Source organism: Mesoplodon densirostris, chromosome 4, assembly GCF_025265405.1.
Source record: "Mesoplodon densirostris isolate mMesDen1 chromosome 4, mMesDen1 primary haplotype, whole genome shotgun sequence".
Taxonomy (NCBI): Eukaryota; Metazoa; Chordata; class Mammalia; order Artiodactyla; family Ziphiidae; genus Mesoplodon; species Mesoplodon densirostris.
In genome coordinates, this window is record NC_082664.1 from 31,152,577 (window position 1) to 31,168,421 (window position 15,845).

At 46.6% G+C, this 15,845-nt stretch overlaps 1 protein-coding gene across 1 annotated transcript in view; it reads left to right on the forward strand.

Annotated features, from left to right (window-relative positions):
* DPF3 (double PHD fingers 3) overlaps positions 1 to 15,845 on the forward strand; it is a 212,403-nt gene that overhangs the window by 167,675 nt on the left and 28,883 nt on the right.

Here is a 15,845-nt window from a genome sequence, read left to right on the forward strand (position 1 = left end):
CTCATCTTGCTTGATGGAAACTTTATGCTGGTTGGTTAGCAATTTCCTATCACTCCCTCCCCACCAGCCCCTGGCAACCACCATTCCAGTCTTTGATGCTTTGAATTTGTCTACTTTAGATAACTCATATAGGTGGACTCATGCAGTATTTGTCTTTCTAGGACTGGCTTATTTCACTTAGCATAATGCTCTTGAGGTTCATCCGTGTGACTGCGTATTGAATAATGCAATATTCCTTTTAAAGGATGACTAATATTCCGCTGTATGTGTATACCACATTTTCTTTATCCATTCATTCATTGATGGGCATTTAGATTGTTTTCACGTCTTGGCTAGAGGGAATAACGCTACTATGAACATAGGAGTGTTAATATCTCTTTGAGATCGTGATTTCAACTCTTTTGGATAAATACCCAGATGTGGGATTGCTGGATCAGATGGTAGCTCTATATTTAATTCTTTGAGGAGCCTCCATACTACTCTCCATAGCGGCTGCATCATTTAGCATTCCCACCAGCAGCGCACGAGGGCTCCAACTTCCCCACATCCTTGCCAACACTTGTCTTTTGCTCCCAGCTTTTTCTGATTACGGTGATAACCCCTGATAATGGGTGCTTATGTGTGCAGAGCGCTGTGCTAACTAAGCATTTTATGTACATTATTTCTGTAAATCCCCACACTAACCTTGAGAGGCAGGGACAATTGACCTCACTTTACGGAGAAGAAACAGGCTCAGAGGGGTGAGGGGACTTGTCTGAGATCACACAGCTGGTTAATGCTAAAGCAGGGATATGAATCCTCATTTCTCCAACTCCAGAGCTGATACACCCCAGCACATCTCTGTACAAACCTCTGGCTAAATGTGCCCTCCTCCAAACCAGTATGGAGTTTGGCTGTCCTAAGAGCTGAGGAAAAACATGCTTTAACTGTGAAAGAATGAGCGCTTGCTCATTATTTTTATTTTTTATTTATGAGGTGAAGCCCTGGCTACTGTTGACAGGCGGCTTCCAGGTGTCAGGTTGGTAAGCTGGAGTCAGGCAGTAATTATAGCTGAAGTGGAGTGGAATAGTTTACATAATTTTGAGCCTTTTAAATTTAAATCTATTAAAATCACTCTGCCTCCCACCCCTAACTGGGTCATTAGGGTAGCTTAGTGACAAAAGGCAAAGAGACATGATGGAAGCCCTCCTGGGAACTCGACTCACCTCTGAGTCATGTCAGGTATTCCCACGTCAGGAGTGATCCCTCTCAACTCAGCCTCCGTATCAGCAAGAACTTTGTCCTCTGCCACCCTCATCCCACAGACGTGTATTTTCGATCGTGTGGCCTGTGACTTCACAGTGTTTCCTCCCTTCTAGAAATCTGGTGGGGTGTAACTCTGTCCAGTTGGGGCAGTGTCAGAATAGGGTCTGCGTCCCTCCCTGCTCTTCTGGGTGGTGTATACCCCAGGGAGAATGTATGGGGCAAGAAGCAGGGTCTGGAGGTGTAGTCTTGGTTCCACCCCTCAATGGCTCTGCCACCACTTTCCTCATTTGTCCATGATGGGGAGCTCCTTTCTTGAGTCTCTAGACCTCCTCAATCAGCCGTCTCCCCCATGCCATGGGCTCCTTCCTTCTCAGCTTAACAATAAGGCTCTTTTCCCGAGAGACAGGATGCTGGGCCGTGGGATATCAGGAGACCACCCCGCGGGGCCGAGAGCAGCCCGGATTGGCGCATGGGGCAGGCACAGTTGCTCCCAAGGCGTTCTAGAAACTCTGCTTGACCTCAGCCTCCTTAAAAATCACTCTGGTTTCCCCCATACCTGAGTGCCCAGGAAGAATCAGATGACTACTGCAGTCTTATTAAAAAAATGTTTGAGGGCATTAAGGTCCCCCATTCTCTAAGGCTCACGTGCTTTTAGCTTCGAGCTGCAGTGGTAAAAGCCAATAACGTGGCCTTCAGGCTGACTGCCCTTGCGGCTGAAGGGAAGCCGGCCTCATCCCTCAGTTGTTGCCGCTATTATCTTGCAGGTTCTTGCGTGGGGTGCGGCGGGGGAGGGGTGGGAAACGCTCCGTGCCCCAGAAACTTGATTTGTGGAGCAGGGCCTGTGGCATGGGATTGATCCCTGGAGACTGAGTGCATTTGTTCCTGCAAAGCTGGGGCTGTTTAAATATTTAAATGTCCTCGCTTCTTGGACACAGGTTGCAGGTTGCCCTAGCAGGGCTGGTAGGAGACAGGGCCGGGGAGAGGCTGAAATTTCTCATTCGTGCCCTCATACCCTCTAGCTCTCTCAAGAACCTTGCCCATTGACCACCAAACCTAGGTTTGCCTTTTCTGGGCTGTAACTCACACCCTCTTTTATTTATTTACTTAATTGAAGGATAGTTAATTTACAGTATTGTGTTAGTTTCAGATGTACAGCAAAGTGACTCAGTTATATATATATTGTTCTTTTTTTCTATTGTTTTCCATCATAGGTTATTACAAGATAGTGAATATAGTTTCCTATGCCATACAGTAAATCCTTGTTGTTTATCTATTTTATATGTGCTAGTGTGTATCTGTTAATCCCATACTCCTAATTTTTCCCTCCCCCCTTCCCCTTTGGTAATCATAAATTTGTTTTATACTTATGTGCACACCCTCTTGAATTACTTTCTTATCCACTCAGAAACAGTATACGTTCATTGCAGAAAAATCAGAAATTACAGATAAGCATAAAGGGAAAAATAAAAATCACCCATAATCTTACTCTTCGGAGGTAATTTCCATTTTGTTTTGTTGTATCCTATTTTAGGGTTCTTGCTGTCTCTGTCTACTATACCCTTCCCCCAATAAGTGATACCTACCACTTTAACCCATCCCCCCCACTCAACAACCCATGAGGGCCATCCTTCCATGTCAATAAGGACATTTTTATGACAACATTTTAAGGCTATATGGTGTTCCATGATATGGCCATGCCCCAGTTTGCTCAATCATTGTTCCACTTGTTGGATGTTTAGACAGTTTAAAATTTGTTCACTATTAAAAACAATACTGCAGCTATATCTTTGCATAATGCTTTTATTATTTCCTAGGAGCAGAACTGTGAGGTCAAAGTGCCTGGTGCACAGCCTTTGATTTCTCTTATTTCAAGTCCTAGTGGGGGGTCAGGGAAGTGGGTTAGCAAGAGCTGCACAAAGAAGGTGCGCTGACTTTGGAGTGAGAAGCCTGAGGTCAGATTGTGGCCCTGCCCCTTGTTAGCTTGTTATCCAGAATTTTTCCAGAACATTGTCTTGCTGCTGGGAGTGTCCATTGTCCTGAGATGTGGAGTGGGGATGTACACGGTTAGGAAAGCTACATGTGATAATATATATTAAAATGTTTGCACATGGTATGTGCTTAATGACTGTTTCATCCACCTTTGCCTTTCCCTTATTTCCTCTGTCACCAATGTAGTTGGCAACATAGGCTGATATCCCAGGAGGAGATACCACAAGCAGTTTTCACTGAGTAGGCAGTGAGCACTGCAGGAATCCAGGGGAGGGAGTGGTCTGGGGCTGGGGACTGGTATGTCAGGGGATGCTTCCCTAGGATGCCAAGCAGGTCCTCAGTGAGGGTGTATCGAATTGACGGAGGTCTCCAGGGAAGGAGGGGTATGTGGGAATCAGCCGGAGGTAATAATAGTAATGGCAAAAGTTTGTTGATTTATAGTATGGGCCTGGAGTGTTAGGTTTCATCTATATTAATTCTTTAATCCTTGAAAAATACCAGGAGTTAGAAGCCATGATCATCCCCATCCTACAGATAAGGATTCTGCGGAGAAAAGGGGTTAATTAACTTTCCTGAGGTCACCCAGTGAACAAGTGGCAGGGCTAGGACTTGATCCCAGTTAGCAATCTCTCTCTCTCTCTCCCCTGCAATCTCCCTATCCCCCCACCAGTCACTCATCTCTTCCTGGAATCTACCTTACCTTGTACATAACTCTGCATAGGCTACCTCTCACATAGTATGATAACAGTTTGTCTATTTGTCCATTCTTCAAGCTGGACTGTGAGCCTTCTGAGGGCAGAGACCATGTCATATTCAACTTGCATCCCAGACCCAGCACAGTGGCTGCTCCCAAAATGTTGAATGTGGGATGCACACACCAGGACAGAAGATAGACCAGCGTGGCTGAAGCAGAGTGTTTGGGTAGGGAGATGGAGGGGCACAGAGCTGGATAAGGATGCTGGGAACATTAGACTGAGCTGCTTAGAGTTTGGCCCGCAGAGTCAATGGTGAATCATGGATGATCCTGGAGACATCTCTGGAATGGTTAATCATGAGGATTAGGTGTTCAGGGGAGAGAGCCTGAAGCCTGTGGCTAAGAGGAGCCTTTTCCAGTCAGGAAGGAGAAGACATGAAGTCTGGACAGTGGTGACAGCAGGAACAAAATGGATGGGACAAACAAGCAAGACTTTATGAAAGAAAAATCCACAGAACCTGGCAGAGGACAGACAGGATGTGGGGTACAAGAGAGAGGAAGGTGGCAACAGTGACTCTTAAAGTCTTGAGCTTGAGTAATGGAGACATGAGGGAGGCTTAACTGGAATATTCTAGAGGAGGAGGAGGTAATTTGGGGAAGTGATGAAGCTTTGACATATGGGTTTGTGGAAATGGCAGGACATCCAGGCAGAAATGTCTAAAATATGCTAGTATGCATTTGTTTCCCCAAAGTTCGTGAGGATCTTATACCGATGTGGCAGGTGGATGGGGGCCTGCTTCAGGTAAGGGTCATTGAGACGCACGTGGTAGGTCAGGACTCACAAATCAAGCATCTGAAGGAGCATTTATGTCAGATATTCACCCAGAGATCCCCAAAGAGAGCACACTGGCCAGATTCCCAAATGTTTGGAGGCTACCATACTTTATGATACTGCACCTGATTTTTTTGCCTTTCTCTGTTTATCTTCTCCAGAAATGTTGACAGTAATATTTTTTATTTAAATTATTTTCCATGAAGATTAAAAAAATGATATTTGACTCTTGAAGTGAATTAAGGACATGCTGATGTATGATTTCACTAGAATAAGGAATCAAAGACACCATCTCTATAAGGGATGGTGGCCCGAAGAAGATGGCTCTTGAATCAGAAGCCCAGGATTTGAGTCTTTGCTACAACACTCCCTAGCCACGACCGAGGACAAATCACAAAAACCTCTCTGAGCCTCAGTTTCTTTTTCTGTCAAGTGAGGACAATAAGATTGACCTTAGAGGGTTTTCAAGAGGGTGAAATGAGACCGTGTGTAAAAATAATTAGTTCACTGCCTGGTTCATAAATATGCTCAATAAATATTTATTTTTTTTCTACTAATTCAAGAAAGGGTACTTATTTCACACTTGAGTCCCCGGTGGTGTTTTGTGCTCTGGCTGCTGGCGTTGTTCCCTGAGACCAGGGAAGCATTCTGAGGGTGAACTGAATGATCAGAAATAGCTACTGTTGAACATTTGTTGCGTGCCAGGCAATGTGCTAAGTACTTTACAAGGATAGACTCATTCAGTTCTCACAATACCCACATGAGGTATAAAACTATTCTTATCCCCATTTTACAGACAAGGAAACTGAGGTTTGGAGAGATTAAGCAACTTGCCCAAGGTCACACAGCCAATTAGCTGACATAGGACAACTGACCCCAGAGTTCACCAGAATCATGTTACCCTGCTTCTCAACAGAGCAGGAAAGAGTTCTGCTAACACATTTAATGCTTTGGTTTTGGAAGTTTCTGCATTTCTCTGCGGGGGATCCAGAATCAGGTTATAGAGTATTTTGAAATGAAACCTTGTTGCCTATCTCCGTTCTTCCTGTTTTTGTTTTTTTTTTTTAAAAAAAAAAACAACATGTAGCCACGTTCACATACAGTAAATTCCTAAAATACGCAGAATGCCCTCCCTTGATGAAGACACAGGACTTGTGAATCACTGGCATTTGATAGATCCTGGCTCTGGGCTCACTCCTAATATATGGGTCAGTGCCAGGCCCCGAGGAATGTGGCTTTGAAAAATCAGGATATTACACCCCACCCCTACTCCAGCCCCTGTGTTTCTGTCCAGAAGAATTCAGCTTAAAATAAGCATCAGGGGTGGCCTGGAAGAAGACATGAAGCCACAGAAGGGCATCTGCCGACCTGGCTTGGTGGGGTGGGGAGAAGGGTGTAGGCAGCCCCTGGGTGGATCCTGTGGTTGGGAATCTACATCATTTTTCTGTCACAGTTGAGGGGATAATCGCTTCAGGAGGCACATAGTCCTCAGAGGACCCAGAGAAACAAAGCGTTGTGCAGTGTTAGAATGGAAAGGCTTAGAGATGGTCTGATGCAACTGCCATATTTTACAAATAGGGAAACCAAGTCCAGAGAGCTGTGGGATTTGTCTAAGGATGTACGGTGGGTTCGTATCAGAGCCAGGGCCAGACGCCAGGTCTGCAGAAGGCCACCTGCGCTGCTGGCCTCTGGCTTGAGAAGGGGTGGGGAGGGAAGCCCACCTGTGCTTGTCCAAGAGGAGCTTCTTGGTGCCTAAATGTTGCAGGACCTGGGCCATTTGTGAAGCCACCACTTTTATCACTTGAGCTTTGTGGAGCCATCATTGGCTCTTGAAAAAGCCTAGGCATTTAACATAGTCGTAGGGATTAGCACCCCACCCTGAGTACACAAGTCTGAGCTAATGGCTTTTTGCAGTGTTCCCTGGGTTTTGTCCCAAGCTCATTCACAGCAGGGCTTTTCTCACTTGAGGCTTCCTCCCACCCGGGGGATTGGTATAGACAGTCCTCCACCCGCCTTGATGGTTCTGCAGAGAGAAGACCGAGGGTTTTCAGGAAGGTGTGGAGGTCCCCAAACACCTGAACCGGTCTGGTAGGCTATGATTCTCCTGTCAAAATGGCCCTTGCTTGTATTTGTCTTGGCTCCAGCAGGACAATTTCAACCTTAGATGGGCTGAATGGCAGAGAATTTCATGTCAGAGTGATTGTGGAGGTGTGGGCAGGATAAAGGTAGCAACAAGGGAGAGGGGGAGCCCTCCCCATCCTGAGTTCCAAGGAGCAAGGAGGACATTGGCTCCCAGGGGTAGCTGGATCTGGGAGGGAGGGTAGCCCGAGTGGGGTGGGCAGGGCACAGATCCCCACCGCCTCTCTTGTCACCCTCCGTTCTCCTGCCAGTGCCTCCCGATGGCCAAACTCCACCGGAAGCAGAGGGCAAGAGGCCATCAAGGTCAGCTCCAGGCTCTGGGAGGGGTGGTGAATGGAGAATGACTAGCACATCTTTGATTCTGTGTGCTTCAAAGTCAGACAGGCCTGAGTTCAAATCCCGACTCTGCCATTTAGTGAATTGTTTCAATGCCCCCCAGACTCAGTTTCCTTCTCTGTAAAATGGGATGATAATCCCTACCTCCTGAGCTGTTGTGAGATTCAGTGTAAGAATGTGTGCCTGCCTGATAGTCTGTAAGTATGATGCCTTGGAGGCATTGGCAGGTGACAGGCACTGCTGGGTCGATTTTACAGAAGAGGAAGTCAAGCTGCAGAGAAAGGGAAGTGGTGTCCTCAGGGCTGTGTGTAAGTGCCACAGGGCAGAGCTGGGAAAAAGATGTGGCCCGGTGACTCCCAAGGTCCAGGCTTTGTCTCTTGGATGCTCATCCTGTAATTGCTTTCTGTCGCTGCTTTCAGGCTCTCGGAAACCACTGGCTCAGATACCCACTGCGTGCTCCAAGTTGGGCTGATGAAAATGTGCCAGAGTCATTAAGTTATCAGTGGGGAAGGCAGCCGCTTCTCCCTGGCAGGAAGGATTCTGCTGTCTGCTGCAGCCGGCTTTGTTCACACAAACTGCCCCTGATTGTTCCTCCCTCCTCCCCCTTCTCCGCTTCCTCCCCCATCCTCATAAGGAGTGAGTGGTATAGGGCTGGAGTGGGGTGGCAGAAGCGTGTTGTAAATATTCTGGAGTGGCACTGAAGGTATTCATAACTCCAGACAGGAGGTCCTGCCTGGCGAATGCAGCTCTGGATTGGGAAGTGGGCAAACACTAATTCTGCAGCTTGACAGATGGATCTGCCCCAGGGGGAAGGAGAGAGGGGAAGGCAAGCTGGACCTTCCTCATTGTCACAGCCGTTCCTCTCCACGTGCATGGCGCCTGGAACACACAATCCAGGTGCGTGCTGCCAAGGTGAAAAGAAGGACCTGATGTTGTGCACAGGCCTGTGCCTGGTCCCAGGGGTGATGGCTTCAGGGGCGCATGACGCCAAGGAGCTTGCCCTGGGGAAGGAGACTGGAGTGGGAGGATGGGGGTGCAGCCCTCTCTGAATGCTTCAGCTGTCTTGGGGCTCAGTCTGATTCTGCACAAGAGTGGGGAGTGAGATTGCTGACATGATAAAGGGATAGCAGATGGTTCTAATACTTTATTTTCAGAATGTATCTTTCCCAACAGTCTTTTCCTTGCAACTCCATCACCCCAGACATCAGAGGAGAAACTACTAGTCCTCTCCACCCCCTTCCCTTTAGGGTTTATTCCTTTTGCGGATCCACAGTGTTGACAATAGCAGCTGAAGTGGCTGAGGCTTACTATGAGCCCTGCACTATTTTCAATGTATTCTCTTTTTTTTTTTTAAACATCTTTATTGGAGTATAATTGCTTTACAATGGTGTGTTAGTTTCTGCTTTATAACAAAGTGAATCAGCTATATGTATACATATATCCCCATATCTCCTCCCTCTTGCATCTCCCTCCCTCCCACCCTCCCTATCCCATGCCTCTAGGTGGTCACAAAGCACAGAGCTGATCTCCCTGTGCTATGCGGCTGCTTCCCACTAGCTATCTATTTTACATTTGGTAGTGTATATATGTCCATGACACTCTCTCACTTTGTCACAGCTTACCCTTCCCCCTCCCCATATCCTCAAGTCCATTCTCTAGTAGGTCTGTGTCTTTATTCCCATCTTACCCCTAGGTTCTTCATGACCTTTTTTTTTTCTTAGATTCCATATATATGTGTTAGAATACGGCATTTGTTTTTCTCTTTCTGACTTACTTCACTCTGTATGACAGACTCTATGTCCATCCACCTCACTACAAATAACTCAGTTTCGTTTCTTTTTATGGCCGAGTAATATTCCATTGTATATATGTGCCACATCTTCTTTATCCATTCATCTGTTGATGGACACTTAGGTTGCTTCCATGTCCTGGCTATTGTAAATAGAGCTGCAATGAACATATAGGTACATGACTCTTTTTGAATTATGGTTTGCTCAGGGCATATGCCCAATAGTGGGATTGCTGAGTCGTATGGTAGTTCTATTTGTAGTTTTTTAAGGAACCTCCATACTGTTCTCCATAGTGGCTGTATCAATTTACATTCCCACCAACAGTGCAAGAGGGTTCCCTTGTCTCCACACCCTCTCCAGCATTTATTGTTTGTAGATTTTTTGATGATGGCCATTCTGACCGGTGTGAGATGATATCTCATTGTAGTTTTGATTTGCATTTCTCTAATGATTAATGATGTTGAGCATTCTTTCGTGTGTTTGTTAGCAATCTGTATATCTTCTTTGGAGAAATGTCTATTTAGGTCTTCTGCCCATTTTTGGATTGGGTTGTTTGTTTTTTTGATATTGAGCTGCATGATCTGCTTGTAAATTTTGGAGATTAATCCTTTGTCAGTTGCTTCATTTGCAAATATTTTCTCCCATTCTGAGGGTTGTCTTTTGGTCTTGTTTATGGTTTCCTTTGCTGTGCAGAAGCTTTGAAGTTTCATTAGGTCCCATTTGTTTATTTTTGTTTTTATTTCCATTTCTCTAGGAGGTGGGTCATAAAGGGTCTTGCTGTGATTTATGTCATAGAGTGTTCTTCCTATGTTTTCCTCGAAGAGTTTGATAGTGTCTGGCCTTACATTTAGGTCTTTAATCCATTTTGAGCTTATTTTTGTGTATGGTGTTAGGGAGTGCTCTAATCTCATACTTTTACATGTCCCTGTCCAGTTTTCCCAGCACCACTTATATGTATTCTCTCACATAGCCTTACAGCTGTGCAGTAGGTGTGCTGTCATGATCATCTTCGTTTTCCAGAGAGGATGATGAGGCACAGAGAGATTTAGCTACTCACCCAAGGTCACAGTCAGTCAGCAACGGAGCTGGGATTTGAACCCAGGCAGTTCGGATCTAGCCTACCCATGCATCAGTACAGAGCCTGCCTCTCTGAAGGGAGGGTCGACCCAGAAGAAGGGCCAGAGCTGTTGGTGGCACTAAAATGACCACTGCTGAGTGGCTAACCCCTCTGGCCAGGCTTCCTAGTTACCTCAGAGGGAAATTTTGCCCTCGACTAGAGCTGGCTGGGTCCTGCATTCACTATGGCAGCTCTTACATGGTCAAGGTGGCTGTTTGGAATAACTTAGTCCCAGATCTCCACCCCCTGCCCCAAATGGTTTCCAAGGCCAGATGCATAATGTACAGGGCCCAGTGCAAAATGCAAATGAGGGCCCCTTTGTTTCATAGTGTTAAAAATTTCAGGATGGCAGGAGCAAGGCGTTAACTAGGTGTGGGACCCTCCCGAACCCAGGACCCTGTCTGAGTGTACAGGTCACACGTCTACGAAGCTGGCTCACAAGTGTTCAGAGTGGCAGGGAGATGTGATGAAATACATCTAGAAGGTGAGTCAGTGCTAGATTTTCCTTCTCTTCCAAACCAGTCAAAGCAGGATTTCCAAGGCGTTTCATTTCATCACAATGTAGCCGTCTGACCCAGATGCACTTCAACCAAAATAAATCTTAGAAATCTCTCGTCCCTAGGATGAAGTCATTTGAAGGACTGGGACTTGGGTCAGCAGCTTTGTTTTGGGGTCAGGCATCTTGCTCCATGAACTCCAATCTCTCCTAATCCTGCCTCTCAAACTCCCCTCCCTCCCGCCTCCTTCCCTTTAGCCTACGAGCCTGCTCAAGATCTGTTCTGTTAAAGGACTGTCCCCACGCAGCCTCCCTGGACTCTGCAGTCCCATCTGCAGTCCCATCTGCCCACCAGCTGACTCTTTCCCCTTCCACAGCCATGCTGGAAGGAATGGTCTGTCAGCCCCATCACCACTTCCTCATTCCCCAAAGCATCCCAGCTTCCTGTAGCCTTGCGTCATCCTACTCGAGGTTGTGGATTCCCTGCTCACTCAGGTGACCTGCTAATTGCCAAGCCCAGTGCTGTCCTCTGAGTCTCCAGCCTTCTTGGACCTTCTGGGGCCAAGACGTTATCCTGACGTTATCTGCCTCTGTAAAATGGGGATGCGTGTGGCTGTGAGCTGATTTACTTGAAGCACCAGAACAGGCCTGGCACATGGTGCATGCTCAGTAGCTGTTAGCAGGGGCCGTGACTGGTGGTGTCATCGTTTCTGTCACCTGGAAGTCCTGCTACTCTGGCTTATGTTGCTCACTCCTTTGTGAGTGTTTCTTTAAAATTTTAAATCGGTTTCTCTTTCTTCACCAGACTCTTTAAGATACCTGTGTTTTCTGAGTTCTCTCCTGTGTCCTTTCTTCTTTCTCTCCTCCTTCTCTCCTGGCACTTTTCTCTCCATATCCATCACTTCCACTGCCACCTGGCCACTCCAACATCCACATCTCTTTCCCAAGCGCCAGGTGTATAAGCCAACCCCAGACTGAACTCATTCCCTTCCTTCTTTAAATCTGATTTTCCTCCTACGTGCTTCCACCCAGTTGCCAAAATCAGAAACCTAGGTATTTTTATTGCTTCCCTTAGCTGACATCGAGTGCAGGCCCCAAGCTTATCACTGGGGCTGCAACAATGTGGAAACACACAGGGCCTGCCACGCTTGCTGCTGGTGGGAGAGACACATATTGATACACGACTAGTCCTGGGAAGGTAACACACCAGTGTCCTAATTGTGATTGGAAAGACTCGAGAACAGAAGGACTGTGAAGCGTTAATCAGGCAAAGTGGGGCTGCGGGACATTCTGGGCAGAGGGAAGAGCTTGTGCAAAGGCTCTGTGGTGGAAAGAAAAATGTTTAAGAAACGAAAGGGCCAGTGGGCAGGAGGGCTGGGAAGGAGGCAGAGGTGGCTTCAGGTGAGGCTGGGGGGCTGGATGGGGGCTGGATGGCGCGTGGCCAGGAAGGCCGAGTTCGTGGAAGTCATTTTGCGCTGCTCCTTTCTGCTGACTCCCACCCACTCCTCCTTCTACCAGATTCTCTCTAACCTCTCTCCTACCCCAAAGTCCTCATTGTTCACCCACGGAAAATTAAAGGAGCCTATTGCCCCCTCCAAATCCATCTTCTGCACTATAACCTTAAGCAGTATTTCTAAAATGTAAATCTGATTAAGTTGGTCCTCGGGATACATACAGTCCTCCCCCGACTTCCCACTGTCGGGATAAAGTCCTGCCCACCTTCCTCTCCTTAGTCCCCCTCACACCCACCCCGATGCCCCCTTCCCACTGGCTTTACTGAATATCCTGCAGTTCCCCAAAGGTGCTGGCGGGATGGGCTTTGGCGCCCGCGTGCCCTCCTCCTTTGTCTGCCTGGTGATGTCCTGCTCTCTCAAAAGCTGCAGCTCATCCACCTGCTCTGGGAAGCCATCCCCCCGCCCCACTTAAGCCCGTGAGCGGGCCCCTCCTCTTTGTGGGGCACAGGCTCGCATTGGTGCATTTATCCCACCTCCCTCCTTCCTAGTTGACGTGTGTATCTCCTCTGCTAGACTTCGGACTCCTGGAGGGAGGGGACTGGGGCTCATTTGTCTTTGTCCTCCGGTGCTTCAAGGCTGGGTACACATTAGGTGTTTAATAAATGTTTCCTTGAAGACCTGGTGATGCAGGAATGACATGATATAAGCAGGTGGTGAAAAATGAAGCTCTACCTGGAAAGCTCTGCATACAGGGATTGTGGGTAAGGGGTCTGGCTTCCAGGGCCACCGTGTGCTGTCCGCTTCTGTTTCCTCTGATAACTGAACACAGGTCTCAGGGCTGCCTCCTGCTGCCCCCCGCTGCCACCTCCATCCATCCAGAAGGGCAGGCGCACGCAGGGCGGGCAGAGTCAAGCCTCAGTATATTCAATCTTCTAGCAGAGTGGTTCTCAAACTGTAGTGTGTATCGGAATCACCTGCAGGCCCCATTAAAACACAGATTGCCTGGCCCTACCCCGAGACTTTCCGCTTCTGTAGGTCTGGGGTGGAGCCCAAGAAACTGCATCTCTAACAACTTCCCAGGTGATGCTGATGGGGCTGGTCTGGTGACTACTCTTTGAGAATCTCTCTTCTAGCAAAAAGATCTGCTCTAAACCTTTCTATGGTATTGGGGAAGAAGATATGGGAAGCTTTTTGCTTGGGTTTGGTTTTGTAGGTTTTAAGAACTATTAGTGTGAGATCCATGTGGATAGATGGAGCCGATTCTACACACTTACCTCCTCCCCCATCTCCTTGCTTTCCTACAAAACGTTTCTGTGTTCACTCATCAACTATTCAATGGGTATGTTTTAAAGGTGTAAAATGTGCATGGCAACACGGCAGGTGGAGTTGTTGACATCAAGATGAAATCGATATGACACTGTCCTTAAGAGAGGTCCTCCAGTGCCGTCATAACTATAATTCAAGGAGGTCAAAGAAGAAATGCCTACTCGGGTGGGTAGTGAGTTCTCCATCAGTGGAGCTGTTCCAGGAAGGCATCTAGAGTGTTCGTGGGAATAAAACAATTTGATAGTCAGTTAGACCAGGATCTTAAGATCCTGGAATTCTGTGATTAAGGAAGACGGTAGTAATTGACACAACAAAATGAAACAAATAAAATACTGTGGAGTGTGCAGTGGGGAGATCTGCAGAGGCAGCTGAGGCTTCCCCATATAAATACTAACATTATTGGCCTTATTTTTAATAAATGTTTATTCCTCACCAGCAATATTCCTTGTAATGAAATGAATTCATATCCAGTGACCCCATAATTTGCTGTTTATTGACCTTAGATCATTTAAAAGTTAAATAGAAAAAGCCACAAGCAGGCCCACGGTGTGCCTCAGGGGTCTCCTTAGGTCCCACTTCCTGAGTCAAATGGAATTGAGTTGTGTAGTAACATATTATTATTATTATTATTTGCAATATTTACGAGAGAGAGAGAGAGAGGGAGAGAGAGGGAGAGAGGAGCCAATTGTAGGACTTGAATTTATCGTCACTAGGTCACCAGCTTGGTCACCAACTTGATCACCAACTTGAACTTCAGACTCTCACCTTCTTAAGAAAGTCTAACCAATTCCCAGATTCCATAGGAGAGGTAAGGGTCAAAGTCCCTCTTTCAAGGAGGGTCCAGCACTTAAGATGTGGTAGACCACACTGAAGCCCCTTGCCCCTCACTACTGTTTATTAAGCATCTATTAGGTGTTGGGTACTGAGATACTTTACAAATATTATTTATAATCCCTCAAGGTAAGTAATACCATCATCATTTTCAGATTTTAAAAAAGGCACAGGGCTTCCCTGGTGGCACAGTGGTTGAGAATCTGCCTGCCAATGCAGGGGACACGGGTTTGAGCCCTGGTCTGGGAAGATCCCACATGCCACGGAGCAACTAGACCCGTGAGCCACAACTACTGAGCCTGCACATCTGGAGCCTGTGCTCCGCAACAAGAGAGGCTGTGACAGTGAGAGGCCCGCGCACCGCGATGAAGAGTGGCCCCCGCTCGCCGCAAGTAGAGAAAGCCCTCGCACAGAAACGAAGACCCAACACAGCCAAAAAAAAAAAAAAGGCACAAAGAGATTATGCATCTTGTCCAATTTCACACAGAACTCCTTAATTCATTTTTGGAAGTCAGCATAACTATGCAATTGAAAATCATGGTAAAAGGTCCAAAATTATTTATCTATCTCAAGTCTGAGTATAGATGCAAAATGCAAAATTAGAAAGTAGAATGCAGCAGTATATCAAATAGATAATACACCCTGACCAAATGGGGTACATTCCAGAAATGCAAGAATGGCTCAGTAGTAGGAAGCATTAGGAAATCAACATAATTCACCATATCAGCAAACTAAAAGAGAGTCATGTACTAGTAGATGCTGAAAGGACAGCTGGTAAAATTCTCCTGTAATAAAACTCTAACTCAGGAATAAGAAGAACTACTTAAACTTGATAAAGACTAAAAACTAGCTACATATATCATTCTAAACAGTGAACCACTAAATCCAATTTCACGACAATTGGAAAAGCTTGCTTTTGCTATTTTAAAATATTGTCTTGGTGATTCTTACAAATGAATTAAGCTAAGAAGACACAATAGTTTATATATATATGAGAAAGAAGAGATGACATTATCCATTTTTGCCAATGGTTATAATACCTGAAAAACCTAAGAGAATCTAGTAAGAAAGGAAACCCCACCAGAAATAATAAGGGTAGGGGGTAAGAGGGGTGGGTAACAGCTCTTCTCTATACTGTGGAGGTCATGCAGCTGGTCAACTTTGGCACCTGGAAGTGGGATTTGAACCCATGTCTGATGATGAAGTCTGTACTCTTTCCACCTTGTGAAGTGTTTACACTCACTGCTATAACCCAGTCATGTGAAGGGAGAGTCTCTTAAAGCTGGCAACCTCAGCTACTCCAGCAGATCCGGTGGGGTTTGCTCTGCTGGGGAGAGGTGGGGACAAGATGAGAGGGTTGGCATGAGATTTTTACTGGAAGACCCTTGTGGCTTCTGCTACCAGCAGTTCCATCCCTCCATGGGCTGAGATATTGGGCTTTGTGACAGGGAGGGTGGTGGCAGTGGTCTAGTCTTAGCCATTTAGGTACTGAGCAGCCAACCAAGGGAGCTGCCCCTTTCTTCTTCTTGGGTCCAAGAAATCATATTTGTGTGGCTCGTTGCCCTTGTCTCCTACTGTCCACCTGAGAGGCAGTGC